General features: G+C 37.3%; 1 long non-coding RNA gene across 1 annotated transcript; it reads left to right on the top strand.

Annotated features, from left to right (window-relative positions):
* The first annotated feature begins 3,245 nt into the window (after positions 1-3,245).
* LOC311090156 lies at positions 3,246-4,203 on the top strand. Its single transcript, XR_014607856.1, has 3 exons — positions 3,246-3,479; positions 3,574-3,653; positions 3,877-4,203. It is a non-coding gene; the product is annotated as an uncharacterized lncRNA (long non-coding RNA).
* Positions 4,204-8,247: the final 4,044 nt, after the last annotated feature.

The following is an 8,247-nucleotide window of genomic DNA, read 5'->3' as shown; positions in this document are numbered from 1 at the left end:
TGCGCTACAGGGAAAATAAACATTTAATCATGAATGCTCATTATGTATTTGTTGCCTACTTATCATTTTGATACTAGGGGGCTATTAAAGCTAATATAGACACTTACAGCATGTGTTGCCTTCATTATAAGGCTTATATAAGGCTTTTATTTTTTGCGGCTCCAGACAGATGTTTTTTTTTTTTTTTTGGTCCAGTATGGCTCTTTCAACATTTTGGGTTGCCGACCCCTGTCTCAGACGAATACAATCGGAGTTATATTAAAAAATATCCTGGCTCTTCCAAGTTTTCTAATGGCAGTGGATTGCAACCAACAGATTGAAGCTCAAAAACGTGCATCCATCTATTGTAAACAAACTCCAAACGCCTCCTGTGTGTTAATCAAGGCCTTCTGAAGCAAAACGATGAGTTTAAGAAAATATATTTAACACGTTACAAAGTAAATTTCTAGATTCCAGCCAAACGGCCATACGCAGTCTACTTGCCCCTAATGCGCAACTTACGAAATGTACAACGTCAGAAGTAGCGTTAGTGAAGTCATGGCGTACCGTAAATGTCAGCAGTACGTCCCATTACTCGTTGCACTTTACACTTAAGTGGAATCTGTATGTCTGTTTAGCCACGTTTGGCTATTTAGTTTACTAATATATTATATATATTATATACTTACTATTATTATACTCTGATATGTATATGATTTGTAAGTGATTTGTATATGAAAACCACATTTGTGGTTCAGTGGCTCAGATCGGATAGGGGGAAAAAAAGGATCTTGTGTGGATATTTGTGTTTACACGTGTGCAAAAAATTCCTATGAGTAAGAAAATCTGAGTTTTGGGCAAGAGCAAACGCAGCCTAAGTCATGACCTGGGAATTCTCAAATTTTTAGGTAAATATCTATTTAATTAAATGCTACTTTTTATCAATATTTATCTTTGCTTAGCTCTGCAATATGTCTCAATATTCAGAATCAAAATAAAAGAAAGACAAGACACATGAAGTGTCTTACATTTGGAGTTGAACTTTATATGACCCACTCCAATAATACGCAAACAAAGGCACGGATGGAGGGAAAGAGAAGTTGAATCAGTGTCTTTGTAGAAGCTCCAAAGGCATTTGAGCAGTTTTTTTAGTTGGTTTAAATAAAACATGCCTGTACAAAATGAAAACAGATATAAGCTTGTGGATTCTACACAAGGTTAGCCGAATTTGATCCTCAGTGACCTGTTACACAAAGCTATCTGAGCAAACTCTTTACGTTGTGGCAACGTCTGTGGAACGTTGCATTTCTGCTATGGCAACAATGTAGCAACGTAGAACTGTAAGACGCGACAGGGCTGTAGCAACGTTGTTGCGCGACATTCAGCAACTGAGAGACGATGTTCTGACAAATTTTTTTTATGCTAGATAGATATAGATATCCTCTATAGATATCTCCCATTTATTTATTTATTTTATTTTTTTGCAGTTTTGAGGTTAATTTTTAAATAGTCAGATGTTAGATAATTATATATTTTTAAATATTGTTTATCCTTATTATTTAATGGGGCTATCAGTAAAGTAGCCTAATTATAATCAACACCTGCAAGTGTACACTTTGAAGAGTAAAAATGACAGAAGGTTATGTTAATTCAACTTTATTATATGGTAATCAAATTGCTCTTCCAAAAGTCATACATTTGTGAATAAAGAAAAAACAAATAGGGTACAGTTGGGGAAAACCCCAAAATTTTTAATTTTTTTCCCAAAATAACCACTAGAGGGAGTTAAGATACATTTTTACTGTTGCTATGCACTACGTTGACATCGGTAATATACAGATCTCCTTGGAGAAGCTGACACCAGCGATGTAAGAGAAGAGAAGAGGATTACATGGTAAATGCTATAATTTTCAGATATTAGTAAACAAGTGTTTCAGAGAATATTGTTCTGCAGGATATCACAGTGATGTATGATAGATGAATAGTGAAGTCTGTAGTTTGAGAGCATATGTTATTTATAAGGAATATAATTATATTTTAAAAATTAAACATTTGGGGGCATAGTTCCCAGGGGGCATAGTTTCTCTCTATCGTAATTACTATAATAACATATTTCTGTCTATCAGATCCTTTGTTTTACACTTAATGCAGTATAACTAGGTGGTAAAATCAAAATATTTGAACAAAACATGAAAAAATTACCTCAAGTGAGCATTAGGCTAGCTTGCTAGCACAGTTAGCTCACTGATGGAAGGTGGTTAGGTGACCCAATGATAAAACATAGTGGCTTTTAATGCATTTATTGAATATATTTCACTACATAAATATACTAATTTATAATTTTAATATTTATTTAGGGTTTTCTGTTTGTCTTGGTGATAGTGGTGAACAAATACATCAATTATCAACCCCATAAAAGCCTAGGGTAGAAATCTCAACCTCATATATATATATTTTCTCTCCTTATAGATGCGGACATATAAGAGAAAAAGTTTGTTTGGGCTTTTAACGATTGATGTAAGGAGGCTGGCCTATGACCTGGCAGAGAGGTTAGGCTTGAACTATTGTTTTAATTCAGAGCGCAAGATGGCAGGGAAAGACTGGTTCTATAATTTTCTAAGGAGACAAGGACCCCTGTCTGTCAGGACTCCACAGGAGACGAGCATATCTAGGATGGTGGGGTTCAACAGACTGAAGGTGGACCTGTTCTTCCATATTCATGAGGATGAGCTCCATAGGCTTGGCGAAAACGTTGACTCCACCCGTCTGTGGAGTATGGATGAGGTGGGTGTCCAGAATGTACAGAAGCCAAACAAAATTGTTGGCTCAAAGGGGAAGAGGCAGGTGGCAAGAGTCACAAGCGCGGAAAGAGGCTTTACTGTCACTGCTGCCTGTTCCATGAACGCCGCTGGGCATTTTGTACCACCACTGTTCATTTTTCCAAGAAAACGAATGAATGAGCGCCTGCTGTATGGTGCCCCAGCGCAGTCACTCGATTGGTGGAGTGACTGACTCAGGGTGGATGGACAGTACACTGTTTCTCCAGTGGCTGAGACATTTTTGTGACACCATTGGATGCACTCCTCAGAGGCCTCACATTTTGATACTGGATGTCCACCACTCACATCCTCACGACCCTCGAGGCTGTGTTGCTTGCGAGAGAGCGTGGGGTGATTATGATTACCATCCCACCCCACTGCAGCCATTAGGCCGCACCTTTTTCAAGTCTTTTAAGTCAAAATACAACACAGCTGCAGATAACCGGATGACCTCTCACCCAGGACAACGAATAGATATTTCTGCTGTGTGCGGGCTTTTCGATAAAGCCTACTCAGCTTCAGCGTGTGTGGGGAAGGGCCAAAAGGGATTCAAGGCCTGTGGGATGTGGCCTGTTGACAAGACCGTCTACAAAGATGAAGACTTTGAAGAAGCTGAAGTACCTGAGGAGCCAGATCCAACCCTCGAGGACAGCAGGGGGATTGAGGAGGAGATAAGTGCTGGTAAACAATTACAACTACTATTACTATAAGGCTAGTGTCATTGTCATCATCATCTTCATCATCACTAAATTGTGTGTGTGTGTTCTCTTGACAGGCCCCAGTGGATCATCCGTGGTGCCCAACACTAGCGCCCACTCCCAACCACAACCTGGGACAAGTCTCCAGCTGAACATGGTAAGAAAAACTATGTATTTTAAAGAGCTTACTATAATTTGCCTTCCAGTCACTTGAAGACACACTCTAGCTGGTCATTTAATTTGCATTACAACCTCTATTACTGTTAGGCTACTCTCATTGTCATCATCATCATCATCATCATCATCTTATTCATCACTAAATTGTGTGTTTGTGTGTGTTGGTTTCTGTATTCTAATGTATTTTTTATTCCTTTTTAAAGGACTGAGTCAGTCCCCCTCCTCGATTCTAGAAGAGCTGTCCCCTAGGCCAGGAATAAAAAACAAGAGGCCACGAAAGAGGGCATGTGAATCTTCAGCAGTGCTGACCTCCTCGCCATATACAAAAATGTTAGAGGACGAGATAGCTGCACGAAACAGAGGCACAAAAAAAAAAGTTAAACGCAAAAGTGCAGCTGAAGTGAAGAATAAGAAGAAAGAAGATGATACAGAATGCCTCTACTGTGGGGAGTTATTTTCATTTAGTGGGGGGGACTGGATCAGGTGTGAGGGGTGCCGAAAGTGGGCACATGGAGATTGTTCCAATGAGATTCGAGGGGAATTCATCTGCGATTGTGCATGGATGAACAATGAATGGCTAATGAATTAATGTTTGTTTGTTTATTTATTTATTAGAACATATTTGTTTGCATGTCTTAGTTATACGTATAAATATAAATGTTAAAAAATCTGGCTATTTTGGACATTCCTGAAATAAATTTTTATATATATATATACATGTTGATACATTACTTGCCTTTTACTTTTAGAGATTAAAAACTATAGTCTGTTCATTTTGCTGTTGATCTATGAAGCAAACTGGTTGGTAAGAAAGGGGGCATTTTGTACAAAAATATTTTCAGTCAAAATACTAATTAATTTTGAAGGCTGAGCAATTTTAATATTTGGTGAATAACTCGATCCTTCCATAGTCAAAACTGGGATGGCAATTCTAGTCACATTTATGTTTTGTTTCACAGTAATGTCACATTTTCCTTAAGGGGTTTTCCCCCACTCTACCCTCTACAAATTTCTTTTAAGTATAATAAATAAAACAGAAAAAGCAACCTTCACCACACAATGTAGTTATAGCAACCTTTTGGCCATGTTGTTAAAACGTTGTTAGAAGGTTGGGTACGTTGTGCCAACGTTCTGTGTTTGCTGGGTTTAGAGTTGACAAAACTAAACAAATCCAATCCGATTTAGATCTGATCTGAGCTGAATTTACTTGAACGCATTTACAAGGCAGGAAAGAAACACTGCTTCTGTCACTAAGGTTAGAGAAGCCATCAGAAAAATATCTCACTATATTAATGCAAGTGAATCAACAATTCTATTTAATTAAAATTTTAAAAAGATTCACAAACAGCTTAAAAGAAACATGTAAGCTTAATAATTTCAGCTTGACAGTTCACTGTTAATTGCTTTAATTTGGAGAGTGACTGTACTGTGGCAAATACATGTCACTTCTCTCACAGCTGATTGGTCCAGTTTTGGTTTGTGATCTCTAACCCAGAATAAAAGTTGCTGCAGAGCAGTTAGCTGTGTAGTGTAAGATACCAACTTCTTAAACGGGTTAAAACAGTTTTATCTTTTAAATGATTAGTTCAGTCACAAAACGCTAGTAGTGCACACTAATTTGTCCGTTAAATGCAATATGCTAGCAATCACATTGTTTACTACACAACACAATCTGATTGGACTCTAGGGCTGGGTAGTACAGCTAGAAAAATTATTACGATATAATGTTTTATTTCATTCGGTATCGATAATTATTGAAAAATTTGTAATAACAGACAGAGAATTGTTTTTTTAATTTAACCACTATTTTGATTTTACTCAATTTATTGAGGTAAACAAAATTATAGTTTTAACAGTCAAAAACAAAATATTTGAAATAAATATCTTCTTTCTAATATCTTATATGAATATTAAATAAATAAGAATCTAAAATAAGAAATAAAATGTTACATAATGTGTGCAGTGCAACGCTTTTGGCTCGTCTCCGGAGGCCACAAGAGGGCGCAATGAGCTAAATATTACTGTACCGCATTAAAAAGCAATGAAAAAACATGACTGTCTGAAAAAAAAGCATAACATTTCAACTAACATTTATAAATTAAATATAATTTAGTCAATTGCATAAACAATTGTGAACAATATAGCATTGTGTATTTATGAATAGTTTAATACAAAACAGTACTCTTTTGCATTTAAAACATGAGATGCAGTGGAATGGCATAAAAAGCCCACAAAATCTTGAGGTATATTGTTTTAAAAGTTGAACCTCTTTTAACTTAACATGGGCTGTTTCTCAATTCCAAGAACGCAAAGAACTGCTTAACTGACCATCTCAGCAAATAGCGATTAATATACATAACATCACAAACAAATGTCACAACCTATTAAACATTTTCTAAGTTTTCAAACAAGTTTATATCTTTTATTTTATTTTACTGTGTGTATTTATGAGTAGCCTTTGTGTTACCTATGCTTTGTCAATGTTAAGATTCTTTTTAATATGCCAATAAAAATACTGCCGCTTTCTTAGGGTCTTTATCGCTTTATTAAAAGTAAGCAAAAGAGAAGGACAAATGTTTACTTTCACGAGCCTTCAGGTATTTCGAGCATGCAACAGGAATCTCTTAAGTGAGAACGAGAAGTTTAAAGCTTACAGGCTTCTGTAGTCGACGGGCTACGACTCGTTGGACTACTTAAATGTGCATTTAATTTTCATACAGCCTTGCCAACAGCATGTGCATCGAATGAGCCCATCAGGTGATACGCCTACTGTGTCTAAACCTACATTGCTCCACTTTCAGGTGTGTCAGTGTAACATACGACTGACTTTTTTCTTCCTTTTCCTTCTCTTCATCTGATGGCACACTGAAGCGAAGGATCGCCTCTGGTTTCAGAGGAGGTTCATTGAGGCATTGAGAGTAAAAATCCTGAAACATAAATAACTAACAATAAAATGAATAATGATAATGATAATAATAATAAAAACATATATAACCTTTACATTTACACTAATTATAAGTACAGAAACAAGTTTAAAACTTTAAAACAGTGCAGTGCAACAAGGTTTTGTCTATAAAGCACACTTAGCAAAGTAAGCACCTTAACCAAAATCTGCCTTGAGTGAAAGACAAACTGTCAAAACAAAATATGCTGCAGTGATGCCCCTGGAAAAAGACGTTTAGAGAGGAGACAGAAAGGTCTGTGTGAGTGGAGAGTGGTGATTACCTACCTTTGTGCAAACAGTGCTTAACTTTGTCAGTACTGACACCTTGTGGTCACTTTAAGTGATACCTCAGCCATTTTGGATTTCAGACCTCATTGTGCAGAGTGCAGATGTGTATCCACATCCATCCTTCTCGTTTTGCTTTTGAAAAAGCACAATCTGTAAATGTAAAAGTGTAATTTATGTGGCCTGATTTGGCTTTCTTTGAGAAAGACATTTCTACAGCAGAATTTTGCGCTCCACCAGATGCTGAACTAACTAAGGCCCTGTCCCAAATGACACCCTAAGCACTCGTGGTCTTCCTACGAGTCCGCACTTTCGTGACGTAATGCCGCTTTGACTGTCGGGAAGAAGTCTGCTGCAGGCTCCGCCAAAGTGCGCATCGAGGGCGCATATCGACCACGAGCACCCTTCTGAGGCCTAAAATGACAAAATGACTTAACGGACACGCGCATGCGGCAACCATTGTAAGTCCACAAGACCGAAAGTGCATATGAAGTGTGCCATTTGGGACAGGGCCTAACATAAACAAAATGCGTGCAGATAGACTAAACCATTTGGCGCATTAGCAAGGGGAGGGACCGTGAGACCTTAGATAGTCTTTACTTTTTTGTATACAAAATCAATGATTGTCAGTCAATCAACCAAGTTATTCAGGCAGTACACTAACTTTACATTTCATCTGACATTCATTATGAAATTTAATTAGGAAATGAAAATATCCAGGTAAAATAAAATATATTCCAGACTTTTCCAGGGCCCTCTCTCCCCTTGGGGCCCTGGTAATCAGTACTGGTTTTACCCCCAGTCCGACGCCCCTGATGCTGCCTTCCAATCTTTCCTTTGCAGCCCGTCAAGCCAAAATGACGCCAACCGATCGCATCACACTATAGCGCAGCCCATTTAAATACACTCTTCCTAATTTTGTCCTCCACATGTAACCAGTGTGGTTAACCCTGTTCTCTCCATCCATCCAACTATCTCTTTAATACTTTCATTTGCACTGTTTTCATTTGGAGTGGACTGTTTATTGTAGAGTCTGGTTTATTGTAGAGTCTGGTTTCTGCTGATTTATAGTTTATTGTGGAATAATGACCACAATGGCACCTTTATTTTTAAGAGTGTATTTATATTACTAAAAATCTTTTGGCAAGACAACATTTAAACTTTTCATCTAGGATCATTAAATCTAAAAATATTCTTAATATCTGGCTCCAGCAGGACATGTCGTTATATGGAGTCCTCCTGTCAAAGGCGGAAGGTCTTTCTCATTTTGTATATCCATCTTTATCTTTATTTGTGGAGAACAAAATTGCAAAAGAAGTCAATACAATTTTTTTTTAGATTTCAT

The sequence above is a fragment of the Abramis brama genome (genome assembly GCF_963993115.1).
Source record: "Abramis brama genome assembly, chromosome: 10".
NCBI classification, from domain to species: domain Eukaryota; kingdom Metazoa; phylum Chordata; class Actinopteri; order Cypriniformes; family Leuciscidae; genus Abramis; species Abramis brama.
The sequence above is the reverse complement of the archived record's forward strand: the minus strand, read 5'-3'. Positions and strand labels throughout refer to the sequence as shown.